This window comes from Phocoena sinus, chromosome 2 (genome assembly GCF_008692025.1).
Source record: "Phocoena sinus isolate mPhoSin1 chromosome 2, mPhoSin1.pri, whole genome shotgun sequence".
Taxonomy (NCBI): Eukaryota; Metazoa; Chordata; class Mammalia; order Artiodactyla; family Phocoenidae; genus Phocoena; species Phocoena sinus.
Window position 1 is genome coordinate 129,972,165 of NC_045764.1, and position 12,989 is coordinate 129,985,153.

The 12,989-nt window shown below is 37.3% G+C and overlaps 1 protein-coding gene across 2 annotated transcripts in view; it reads right to left on the minus strand.

The window, feature by feature from the left end:
• The window catches only part of TXNDC16 (thioredoxin domain containing 16), a 120,289-nt gene that overhangs the window by 58,047 nt on the left and 49,253 nt on the right, over positions 1 to 12,989 (minus strand). The window lies entirely within an intron of this gene.

Consider the following 12,989-nt stretch of genomic DNA (forward strand, 5'->3'; position numbering starts at 1 on the left):
GTTTCTGCCATGAATGACCGGACAATAAATTAACCAAGATAATGGAGCAAGAACAGATGGTAAAGGATAACACATTAATGCCGGACATGTAGAGCTTCGGAGAAAGACATCTAGTTAGTAGTTAAATATATGGGACAGGAACTCTGAAGAAACGTCGGACCTGAAAATTCAAATCTGAGAATCAGTGTAGTTAATGCCATAGAAACAGATGAGGGTGTGTTCCAAGCATCTATCACTGTGTATGTAGCAAAGCACGCCAACACCTGATGGCTTAAAGTAACAAGAATCATTTATTTTGTCCATATGTCTGCAAGCTCATCTCTGGTCCACATTGCATTAGTGGGGCATTTCGACTGGAAGGTGAAGGTTCCACTTTAAAGATGGCTCATTCACTGGCTAGCAAGCTGTTGCTGACTATTATGAGCTCAGCCAGAACCGTGGGCTGCGGACCTCAGTTCCTCTTCACATGACTTCTCCTCAGGCTTAATTTCACGGAAAAGTAGCTGGGTTTTAAGAATGAGCAATCAAAGAGAGCAAGGCAGAAGCACATGGCATTCTATGACACAGAAGCCACATATCATCATTTCAGCCTTATTCTACTGGTCAAGGCAGTCACAAAGGCTCAATCGTGTTCAAGGAGAGAAGACATAGACTCTACCACTGGACAGGCACATTCATAATGTCACACGATAAGGAGAGTTTATGAGATGGGAGAGTTGTTATTGCCATCTTTGGAAAATTTAATCAAAGTCTGGTAGGATGAGGCTTTGGGGGGCTTGGAGAGAGAAGTGAGTATATTTTGCAAGTGGGACAGATATGAATTGTTGTAGTCAATGGTCTACTCTCTGGCTACAATTTCCACCCGTATCACATGCAAATAACACTTCTCTCCAAGATTTCCAGCCTCATCCCATCAGACTTTGAGACCAATGCAAACTCTAAGACCTCATCGTCTACATTCAGGTCTAGTGTGGTCTCTTGGATATAGCTCCTTGAGAACTATTCCTCTCAATGTGAAGAAATGAATGAATTATTTTTCCTCATTCTCAATAGACAATGATGGAACAGGCAAAAGATAACCACTATATACATTACTGTTTGAAAGGGGAGAAAGCAGAAGCATAAAATGGTCATTAGTGTGTAGGGATTCTGAAGCCCATTCAGGCATATGGGCCAGTTCCTTGATTAGGGCTCAGTCCTACTCCCTAAGGGTTTGTTCTCTGAGGCTCTGGGTTACATATTTGGGCTCTTGACCTGCCCTCCAACTCATCCTTTCTTGCATACAAAAAAAGGGAGCCTGTGTCTGCAGCTGAGCAGATTTCTCAGTCATTTCCTGTCCATAGAATATGGGGAGTCTAAAGACTTCTTTTCATTTTGTGCTGTTTCTGTCCCTTTCCATACAAGCTGGTATACTTCTTCTAAAACCCTGTGGTTCCTTAATTATAAAGTTATAATCCATTCCATTAGACAAAAGACAAAATTACAAATGTCCTTGATAGACAGAAAAAGTAATAGAGTAGTACCAAGAAGATTGCTAATAGTACCATAAAAATTACTAATAATTTTATATATCTATAAAAATATGTATATTTTTAAAATTATAAATTAGTATAAAATATACAAAAGTGACAGAAGCACTCTTGCACCAGGGGTGAGAAATACAACTTAGAAATTTTCAAAAAACGATATAAGAAAATGAAGGACTATAAGAGACCGCTATGAACTATTATATACCAACAAATTAGATAAACTAGAAGAAACTGATAAACTCCTAGACATATACACCTACCAAGACTGAATCAAGGACTTCCCTGGTGATGCAGTGGTTAAGACTCCATGCTCCCACTGCAGGGGGCACAGGTTTGACCCCTGGTTGGGGAACTAAGATCCCATATGCCACACAGCATGGCCAAAAAAAAAGACTGAATAAAGAAGAAATAGAAACTCTGAACATATAACTAGTAAGGAGAGACTGAATCAGCAATCAAAAATCTCCTAACATAGTAAACTGCAGGCAGAGATGACTTCACTGTAGAATTCTATCACACATTTCAAAAGAATTAATGCCAATCCTTCTCAAACTCTTCCAAAAAAATAAAGAGGAGGGAACACTTCCAAACTTATTGTATGAGGCCAACATTTTTCTCATACCAAAACCAGACAAAGATACTATAAGAAGACTACAGACCAATATCCCTGATGAAAACTCATGCAAATATCCTCAATAAAATACTAATAAAATGAATTCAACAAAACTTTAAAAGGATTAAACACCATGACCAAGAGGGACTGATTCCTGGGATGCAGGGATGGTTCAACATGTGAAAATCAGGATTGGTTCAAGATGGCGGAGTAGAAGGACGTGCTCTCACTCCCTCTTGCAAAAACACCAGAATCACAACTAACTGCTGAACAATCATCGACCGGAAGACACTGGAACTCACCAGAAAAGATACCCCACCTCCAAAGACAAAGGAGAAGCCACAATGAGACAGCTGGAGGGGCGCAAACACAATAAAATCAAATCCCGTAACTGCTGCGTGGGTGACTCACAAACTGGAGAACACTTATACCACAGAAGGCCACCCACTGGAGTGAAGGTTCTGAGCCCCACGTCAGGCTTCCCAATCTGGGGGTCCAGCAACGAAAGGAGGAATTCCTAGAGAATCAGACTTTGAAGGCTAACGGGATTTGATTGCAGGACTTTGACAGGACTGGGGGAAACAGAGACTCTACTCTTGGTGGGCACACACAAACTAGTGTGTGCATCAGGACTCAGGGAAAGGAGCAGTGACCCCATAGGAGACTGAATAAGATCTACCTGCTAGTGTTGGAGGGTCTCTTGCAGAGGCGGGGGTGGCTGTGTCTCACCGTGAGGACAAGGACACTGGCAGCAGAAGTTCTGGGAATTACTCCTTGGCATGAGAACTCCCAGAGTCCGCCATGACCCCCCCCCCCCCCCCCCCCCCCGCAAAGAGCCTGGGTCGCCTCAGGCCAAACAACCAACAAAGAGGGAACCCAGCCCCACCCATGAGCAGACAAGTGGATTAAGTTTTACTAAGCTCTGCCCACCAAAGCAACAGCCAGCTCTACCCACCACCAGTCCCTCCCATCAGGAAACTTGCACAAGCCTCTTAGATAGCCTCATCCACCAGAGGGCAGACAGCAGAAGCAAGAAGAACTACAAGCCTGCAGCCTGTGGAACAAAAACCACATTCACAGAAAGATAGACAAGATGAAAAGGCAGAGGGCTATGTACCAGATGAAGGAACAAGATAAAACCCCAGGAAAACAACTAAATGAAGTGGATATAGTCAACCTTCCAGAAAAAGAATTCAGAATGATAGTGAACATGATCCAGGACCTCGGAAAAAGAATGGAGGCAAAGATCAAGAAGATGCAAGAAATGTTTAAAAAAGACCTAGAAGAATTAAAGAACAAACAAACAGAGATGAACAACACAATAACTGAAATGAAAACTACACTAGAAGGAATCAATAGCAGAATAAATGAGGCAGAAGAAAGGATAAGTGACCTGGAAGATAAAATGGTGGAATTCACTGCTGCCGAACAGAATAAAAAAAAAGAATGAAAAGAAATGAAGACAGCCTAAGAGACTTCTGGGAAAACATTAAACGCAACAACATTCACATTACAGAGATCCCAGAAGGGGAAGAGAGAGAGAAAGGACCTGAGAAAATATTTGAAGGGGTTACATTCAAAAACTTCCCTAACATGGGAAAGGAAATAACCACCCAAGTCCAGGAAGCACAGAGAGTCCCATACCGGATAAACCCAAGGAGAAACACGACGCGACACATAGGAATCAAATTGGCAAAAATTAAAGACAAAGAAAAATTATAGAAAGCAACAAGGGAAAAATGACAAATACCATACAAGGGAACTCCCATAAGGTTAACAACTGATTTCTCAGCAGAAACTCTACAAGCCAGAAGGGAGTGGAACGATATACTTAAAGTGATGAAAGGCAAGAACCTAGAGCCAAGATTACTCTACCTGGCAAGGATCTCATTCAGATTCGATGGAGAAATCAAAAGCTTTACAGACAATCAAAAGCTAAGAGAATTCAGCACCACCAAACCAGTTCCACAACAAATGCTAAAGGGACTCCTCTAAGTGGGAAACACAAGAGAAGAAAAGGACCTACAAAAACAAACCCAAAACAATTAAGGAAATGGTCATAGGAACATACATATCAATAATTACTTTAAACGTGAAGGGATTAAATGCTCCAACCAAAAGACACAGGATTGCTGAATGGACACAAAAACAAGACCCATATTTATGCTGTCTACAACAGACCCACGTCAGACCTAGGGACACATTCAGACTGAAAGTGAGGTGATGGAAAAAGATATTCCATGCAAATGGAAATCAAAAGAAAGCTGGAGTAGCAATACTCATATCAGATAAAATAGACTTTAAAATAAAGAATGTTACAAGAGACAAAGAAGAACACTACATAATGATCAAGGGATCAATCCAAGAAGAAGATATGACAATTGTAAATATATATGCACCCAACATAGGAGCACCTCAATGCATAAGGCAACTGCTAACAGCTATAAAAGAGGAAATCGACAGTAACACAATAATAGTGGGGGACTTTAACACCTGAATTACACCAATGGACAGATCATCCAAACAGAAAATTAATAAGGAAACACAAGCTTTAAATGACACAAGAGACCAAATAGATTTAATTGATATATATAGGAAATTCCATCCCAAAACAGCAGATTACACTTTATTCTCGAGTGTGCATGGAACATTCTCCAGGACAGATCACATCTTGGGTCACAAATCAAGCCTCAGGAAATTTAAGAAAATTGAAATCATATCAAGCATCTTTTTTGACCACAACACTATGAGATTAGAAATCAATTACAGGGAAGAAAACGTAAAAAACACAAACACATGGAGGCTAAACAATACGTTACTAAATATCCAACAGATCACTGAAGAAATCAAAGAGGAAATCAAAAACTACCTACAGACAAATGATAATGAAAACACGACAATCCAAAACCTATGGGATGCAGCAAAAGCAGTTCTAAGAGGGAAGTTTATAGCTATACAAGCCTACCTCAAGAAACAAGAAAAATCTCACATAAACAATCTATCCTTATACCTAAAGGACCTAGAGGAAGAAGAACAAACAAAACCCAAAGTTAGCAGAAGGAAGGAAATCGTAGAGATCAGAGCAGAAATAAATGAAATAGAAACAAAGAAAACAATAGCAAAGATCAATAAAACTAAAAGCTGGTTCTTTGAGAAGATAAACATTGATAAACCATTAGCCAGACTCATCAAGAAAAAGAGGGAGAGGACTCAAATCAACAAAATTGGAAATGAAAAAAGAGAAGTTACAACAAACACTGCAGAAATACAAGCATCCTAAGAGACTACTACAAGCAACTATATGCCAACAAAATGGACAACCTAGAAGAAATGGACAAATTCTTAGAAAGGTATAATCTTCCAAGATTGAACAAGGAAGAAATAGAAAATATGAACAGACCAATCACAAGTAATGAAATTGAAACTGTGATTAAAAATCTTCCAACAAACAAAAGCCCAGGACCAGATGGTTTCACAGGTGAATTCTATCAAACATTTAGAGAAGAGCTAACACCCATCTTTCTGAAACTCTTCCAAAAAACTGCAGAGGAAGGAACACTCCCAAACTCATTCTACAAGGCCACCATCACCCTGATATGAAAACCAAAGATACTACCAAAAATGAAAATTACAGACCAATATCACTGATGAATATAGATGCAAAAATCCTCAATGAAATACTAGAAAACAGAATCCAACAACACATTAAAAGGATCATACACCATGATCAAGTGGGATTTACCCCAGGGATGCAAGCATTCTTCAATACATGCAAACCAATCAATGTGATACATCATATTAACAAATTGAAGAATAAAAACCATAAGATCATCTCAATAGATGCAGGAAAAGCCTTTGACAAAATTCAACACCCATTTATCATAAAAATTCTCCAGAAAGTGGGCATAGAGGGAACCTACCTCAACATAATGAAGGCCATATATGACAAACCCACAGCAAACATCATTCTCAATGGTGAAAAACTGAAAGCATTTCCTCTAAGATCAGGAACAAGAGAAGGATGTCCACTCTTGCCACTATTACTCAACATAGTTATGGAAGTCCTAGCCACAGCAATCAGAGAAGAAAAAGAAATAAAAGGAATATAAATTGTAAAAGAAGAAGTAAAACTGTCAGTGTTTGCAGATGACATAATACTATACATAGAGAACCGTATACATAGAGATTCCTAAAGATGCCACCAGAAAACTACTAGAGCTAATCAATGAATTTGGTAGAGTTGCAGGATACAAAATTATTGCACAGAAACCTCTGGCATTCCTATATACTAATGAAAAATCTGAAAGAGAAATTAAGGAAACACTCCCATTTACTATTCCAACAAAAAGAATAAAATACCTAGGAATAAACCTATCTAGGGAGACAAAAGACCTGTATGTAGAAAACTATAAGACACTGTTGAAAGAAATTAAAGATGATACCAACAGATGGAGAGATATACCATATTCTTGGATTGGAAGAATCAATATTATGAAAATGACTATACTACCCAAAGCAATCTACAGATTCAATGCAATCCCTATCAAATTACCAATGGCCTTCTTTTTTTTTTTACAGAACTAGAACAAACAATCTTAAAATTTGTATGGAGACACAAAAGACCCCGAATAGCCGAAGCAGTTTTGAGGGGAAAAAAACGGAGCTGGAGGAATCAGACTCCCTGACTTCAGACTATACTACAAAGCTGCAGTATTAAACGTAATATGGAACTGCCACAAAAACAGAAATATAGATCAATGGAACAGGATAGAAAGCCCAAAGATAAACCCATGCTCCTACGGTCAACTAATCTATGACAAAGGAGGCAAGGATATACAATGGAGAAAAGACAGCCTCTTCAATAAGTGGTGCTGGGAAAACTGGACAGCTACATGAAAAAGAATGAAATTAGAACACTCCATAACACCATACACAAAAATAAACTCAAAATAGATTAGAGATGTAAATGTAAGACCGGACACTATAAAACTTTTAGACGAAAACATAGGAGGAACATTCTTTGACATAAATCACAGCAAGATCTTCTTTAATCCACCTCCTAGAGTAATGGAAATAAAAACAAAAATAAACAAATGGGACCTAATGAAATTTAAAAGCTTTTGCAAAGCAAAAGAAACTACAAACAAGACGAAAAGACAACCCTCAAAATGGGAAAAAATATTTGCAAGCGAATCAGTGGACAAAGGATTAATCTCCAAAATATATAAACAGCTCATGCAGCTCAATATTAAAAAAAAAAAAAACCCAATCCAAAACTGGGCAGAAGACCTAAATAGATGTTTCTCCAAAGAGGACATACAGATGGCCAAGAAGCACATGAAAAGCTGCTCAACATCACTAATTATTAGAGAAATGCAAATCAAAACTACAATGAGGTATCACCTCACACCAGTTAGAATGCGCATCATCAGAATATCTACAAACGACAAATGCTGAAGGGGGTGTGGTGAAAAGGGAACCCTCTTGCACTGTTGGTGGGAAGGTAAATTGATACAGCCACTATGGAGAACAGTATGGAGGTTCCTTAAAAAACTACAAATAGAATTACCATATGACCCAGCAATCCCACTACTGGGCATATACCCTGAGAAAACCATAATTCAAAAAGACACATGCACCCCAATGTTCATTGCAGCATTATTTACAATAGCCAGGTCATGAAAGCTACCTAAATGCCCACTGACAGAGGAATGGATAAAGAAGATGTGATACATATATAGAATGGAATATTACTCAGCCATAAAAAGGAATGAAATTGGTTCATTTGTAGAGACATGGATGGACCTACAGACTGTCGTACAGAGTGAAGTAAGTCAGAAAGAGAAAAACAAATATCGTATGTTAACACATATATGTGGAACCTAGAAAAATGGTACAGATGCACTGGTTTGCAAGACAGAAATAGAGACACGGATGTAGAGAACAAACTTATGGACACCAACGGGGGAAAATGGTGGGGGGGTGGGGTTGGTGGTGGTAGTGGTGTGATGAATTGAGAGATTGGGATTGACACGTATACACCGATGTGTATAAAATGGATGACTAATAAGAACATGCTGTATAAAAAAATAAATAAAAGAAAATTCCAAAAAACAAAAAAAGAAACCTCTTAAAGAAATTGAAAATAGAGGAAAAAACTAAATTTTAGTTTTGATTGCTATTCAAATGTAAACATTTTCCATCAATAGCTAATTTTCTATGTGGGTGTATATAGCATCTTTGCCCTATTTTCATATTATATTTTTACCACAGTAAAATAATTATGTACACATGTAATAAAAAATATGAAAATCATAAATGTAACACACCTCATTAACAATGGTCAAAAATCACATAATCATCTCAATTGATGCCGAAAAAGCATTTGACATAATTCAACACTCTTTCATGATAAAAACATTAAAAAACTAGGAAGAGAACCTCAACATAATAAATGTGATATATGAAAAGTGTACAGCTAACATACTCAATGGTGAAAAACTGAATGTTTTTCCTCTAAGATCAGGAACAAGGCAAGGATGTCCACTCTTGCCACTTCTATTCAACATAGTACCGGAAGTCCTACCCAGAGCAACTAGGCAAGAAAAAGAAATAAGCATCTGAATGGGAAAGGTAGAAATAAAATTATCTCTGTTCACAGATGACATGGTCTTATATGTAGAAAACCCTAAAGATTCCACAAAAATACTATTAGAACTAATGAATAAATTCAGCAAAGTTGCAGGATACAAAATCAACCCTCAAAAATCAGTTGTGGGGCTTCCCTGGTGGCGCAGTGGTTGAGAGTCCACCTGTCGATGCAGGGGACACGGGTTCGTGCCCTGGTCTGGGAAGATCCCACATGCCGCGGAGCGGCTAGGCCCGTGAGCCATGGCTGCTGAGCCTGCGCGTCCGGAGCCTGTGCTCCGCAATGGGAGAGGCCACAGCAGTGAGAGACCCGCGTACCGCAAAAAAAAAAAAAAAAAAAGAAATCAGTTGTGTTTCTTACACTAACAATGAACAATATGAAAAGAAAACTAAGAAAATAATCCCATTTATAAGAGCATCAAAAAGAATTAAATACTTAGGAATAAGCTTAACCAAGGAAGTGAAAGACATACATTGAAAACTACAAAATATTGCTGAAAGAAAGAAAAGAAGACAAAAATAAATGGAAGGACATCCCATTCATGTTCATGTTCTTGGATTGGATATAACATTATTAAAATACTACCCAGTCATCTAGAGATTCAATTCAATCCCTCTCAAAATCCCAATGGCATTTTTTGCAGAAATAGAAAAGCCATCCTAAAATACATATGGAATCTCAAAGAACCTTAAATAACCAAAACAATCTTGAGAAAGAAGAACAAAGCTGGGGCCTCACACTTCCTGATTTCAAAACATATTACAAAGCTACAGTAACCAAAACAGTGTAGTACTGGCATAAAGACAGACATATAGACTAATGGAACAAAATAGAGAGCCCAGAAATAAACCCTTGCATATATGGTCAACTGATCTTTGACAAGGGCACTAAGGCTATATAATGGAGAAAGGATAGTCTCTTCAACAGATGGTGTTGGGAAAACTAGATATCCACATGCAAAAGAATCAAGAGGAAGCCTCATCTTACACCACATACAAAAATTAACTCAAAATGAATTAGAGATCTAAATGTAGAAAATGAAAGTATAAAACTCCTGGAAGAAAACATAGAGGGAAATCTTCATAACATTGGAATGGAAATGATTTCCTGAAAATGACACCACAAGCACAGGCAACAAAAGCAAAACCAAACAAATGGAACTACATCAAACTTAAAAATGTCTGCACAGCCAAGGGAACAATAAACAGAGTGGAAAAGTAACCTATGAAATGGGAGAAAATATTACAAATCATGTATCAGATAAGTGGTTAATATCCAGAATATTTAAAGAACTCCTACAACTTAACAACAATAATAAAAATTACCAATTAAAAAACAGGCAAAGGACTTACACAGATATTTCTCCAAAGAAGATATATAAATGGCCAAAAAGCATATGAAAAGATGCTCCACATCACTAATCATCAATGAAACACAAATCAAAACAGCAATGAAATATCACCTCTCAATCATTAGGATGGCTAATATTAAAAAAACAATAACAAAAACAACAGAAAACAACAAGTATGAGCAAGGATGTAGAGAAAAATGGAACTCTTGCACACTGCTGGCAGCAATGTAACGTGGTGTAGCTACTATGGAAAACAGTACAGAGATTCCTCAACAAATCAAAACTAGAACTACCATATGATCCAGCAATCTTATTTCTGGGTATATATCCAAAAGAAAACAGGATCTCAAAGAGATATTTGCACACCCATGTTCATTGTAGCATTATTCACAATAGTCAAGATGTATAAGCAACTTAGAACATCCATCAATGGATGAATGGATCAGTAAAATGTGATATCGATACATATACATCTGTACACACACACACACACACACACACACACACACAATGGAATATTATTTGGTCTTAAAACAGAAGGAAATCCTAACAAATGCTACAACATGGATGAACCTTGAGTACATCATGCTAAGTGAAATAAGCTAATTATAAAAAGACATACTGTGGGCTTCCCTGGTGGCGCAGTGGTTGAGGGTCCGCCTGCCGATGCAGGGGACACGGGTTCATGCCCCGGTCCGGGAAGATCCCACATGCCGCGGAGCGGCAGGGCCCGTGAGCCATGGCCGCTGGACCTGCATGTCCGGAGCCTGTGCTCCGCAACGGGAGAAGCCACAACAGTGAGAGGCCCACGTACCGCAAAAAAAAAAAAAAAAAAAAGACATACTGCATGATTCTATTTATAAGAGGTCTCTAAAGTGACCAAACTCACAGAAGCAGAAAGTAGAATGGTGGTTGCCAGGGCTGAGGAGAGAATAGGGGAGTTGTTTCTGAATGGATACAGAGTTTCAGTCATTCAAGATGGAAAAGTTATAGAGATCTGTTGTACAACAACGTGCATATAGTGAACAATACTGTACTGTATATTTGTAAAAACTGTGAAGAGGGTAAATTGCATTTTTTGCCACAATGAAAAAAAAAAGATATGAGACAATAATGTCAGGAGCCAACACCTTGCTATATAATATTGTACATTGCCACATGAGCCTGCAAGAAATAATAGAAGCTAACTGAATAAACCATAATAGCATCCTTCTAATTACCTATATAAGAATAGGCTTAAATTAAGTCAAGTGTTTTGGATCTGAGACAGCTCTCTCAGATGTACAAACAAGAAATAAATTTAAATTTACAGGAAAATGATTATATAATAATTTATCTATTTTAAAATATTTTATCAGGTATTTGCACTTGAAGATTCTTCCTAGTATTCAGATACAAATTTTCTATCAGAATAAACTGATCATAGAGAAGATCATCAGCATTCCAAAATGTCCTTGGTATTAGCCAACAGCACAGTAATTGTACCATTTTCCCATCTGTTTTCATTGCTGGGAATCTTAAGAAGGCATCTAGGGTAACTCCATGCCTGCCAGAATCTCACTTAATTGACTTAAGATTGAAATCACTTAAAATTCCTATGCTTAAGATTTATTCTCAGCTTGTCACGACTTAAAATGACATGCCCCTATCATGATTATAAGACGCAGTTGTGCTTTTATATCTACAATAATTAAACACATTTGTATCTACTTAAAATAGATACAAATATACACACACAACTACACACACACAAACTCCAACCTGCATCTATTTTCCCATGCTTAGAAGTAAAATAATGCATATAATTGCAGTGATCATACATCCAGAGTTTACCAAAAGTCTGAATCCCAGTTTCCATTTTTTATTAATGTTTATAGATAATGTCTACTGGTGAATAGATAAAATCCTGAGAATTCTTAATATCTTAACATTGGAAGAAAAGGAAATGAGGAGAGAAATGGTGAAGAACTGTACAAGGAACTGACCTGGGCTTTGTGGTGAAATGGAAGATCAAACCAAATTCAGAGGATATTCTCCCCATGGAAATAAGATAAATGTCCCCTCTCATCCCCCAGGGAAAGGAAAGGAAAAAAGATTTACATACTGCTTTTTTTTTTTTAGTTGTTTGAAGCCAAAATCTAACCAAATAAAAACTGACCAAAATAAAGAACTCAGGAATGAAGCCAGTAAAATTGGGACTGGTGAGCTCTGAATCTATTTAAATGTGGAAGAAAGGCTTTTTTTTAAAGTGGGAATTATGGTTATAGAACACAATATAAATATTATAACCTTTACAATGTAAAATAACACAAAACTAAAATCTGGAGGATAAGAGGAGCTGAGATGGAAATAAATGTAAGAAGTTAGTATTCTCATCTTTCATAGCAAGGAGTAAATCAATATTAGCTAAAATACAAATATGTAGTTTTTTAAATAATGATTTTCATTTCTTAATGTTTTTCATAATCACTTCAACACTTAAGACAATATTTCCTAAAAAGCCCTCTGATGAAGAAACAATTTCTCAAAAGTTCCATAATTCCTCTAGTTTCACATCCGTTTCTTTTTCTTCTATTAAATTCAAATAAGATTAAATATAATGTTTCTTACTATAAAGTAAGTCATGTAATATATGTCCATTAATCCATTCATCCCTCTATCTGTATGTATCTATATGGATGCAGAGATGACTGGTGTGCATCTAACAGTTCATTTCTGAATGATGGGAACTGGTGGCTTTTAAAATTTTTATTCTTTATACTTTGCTGCACTGTTTGGATTATTTACGGCACATATGCACAATTTTTATTTAAAAAGGACATAGTGAGTGAGAAGGCCTACTAAAGG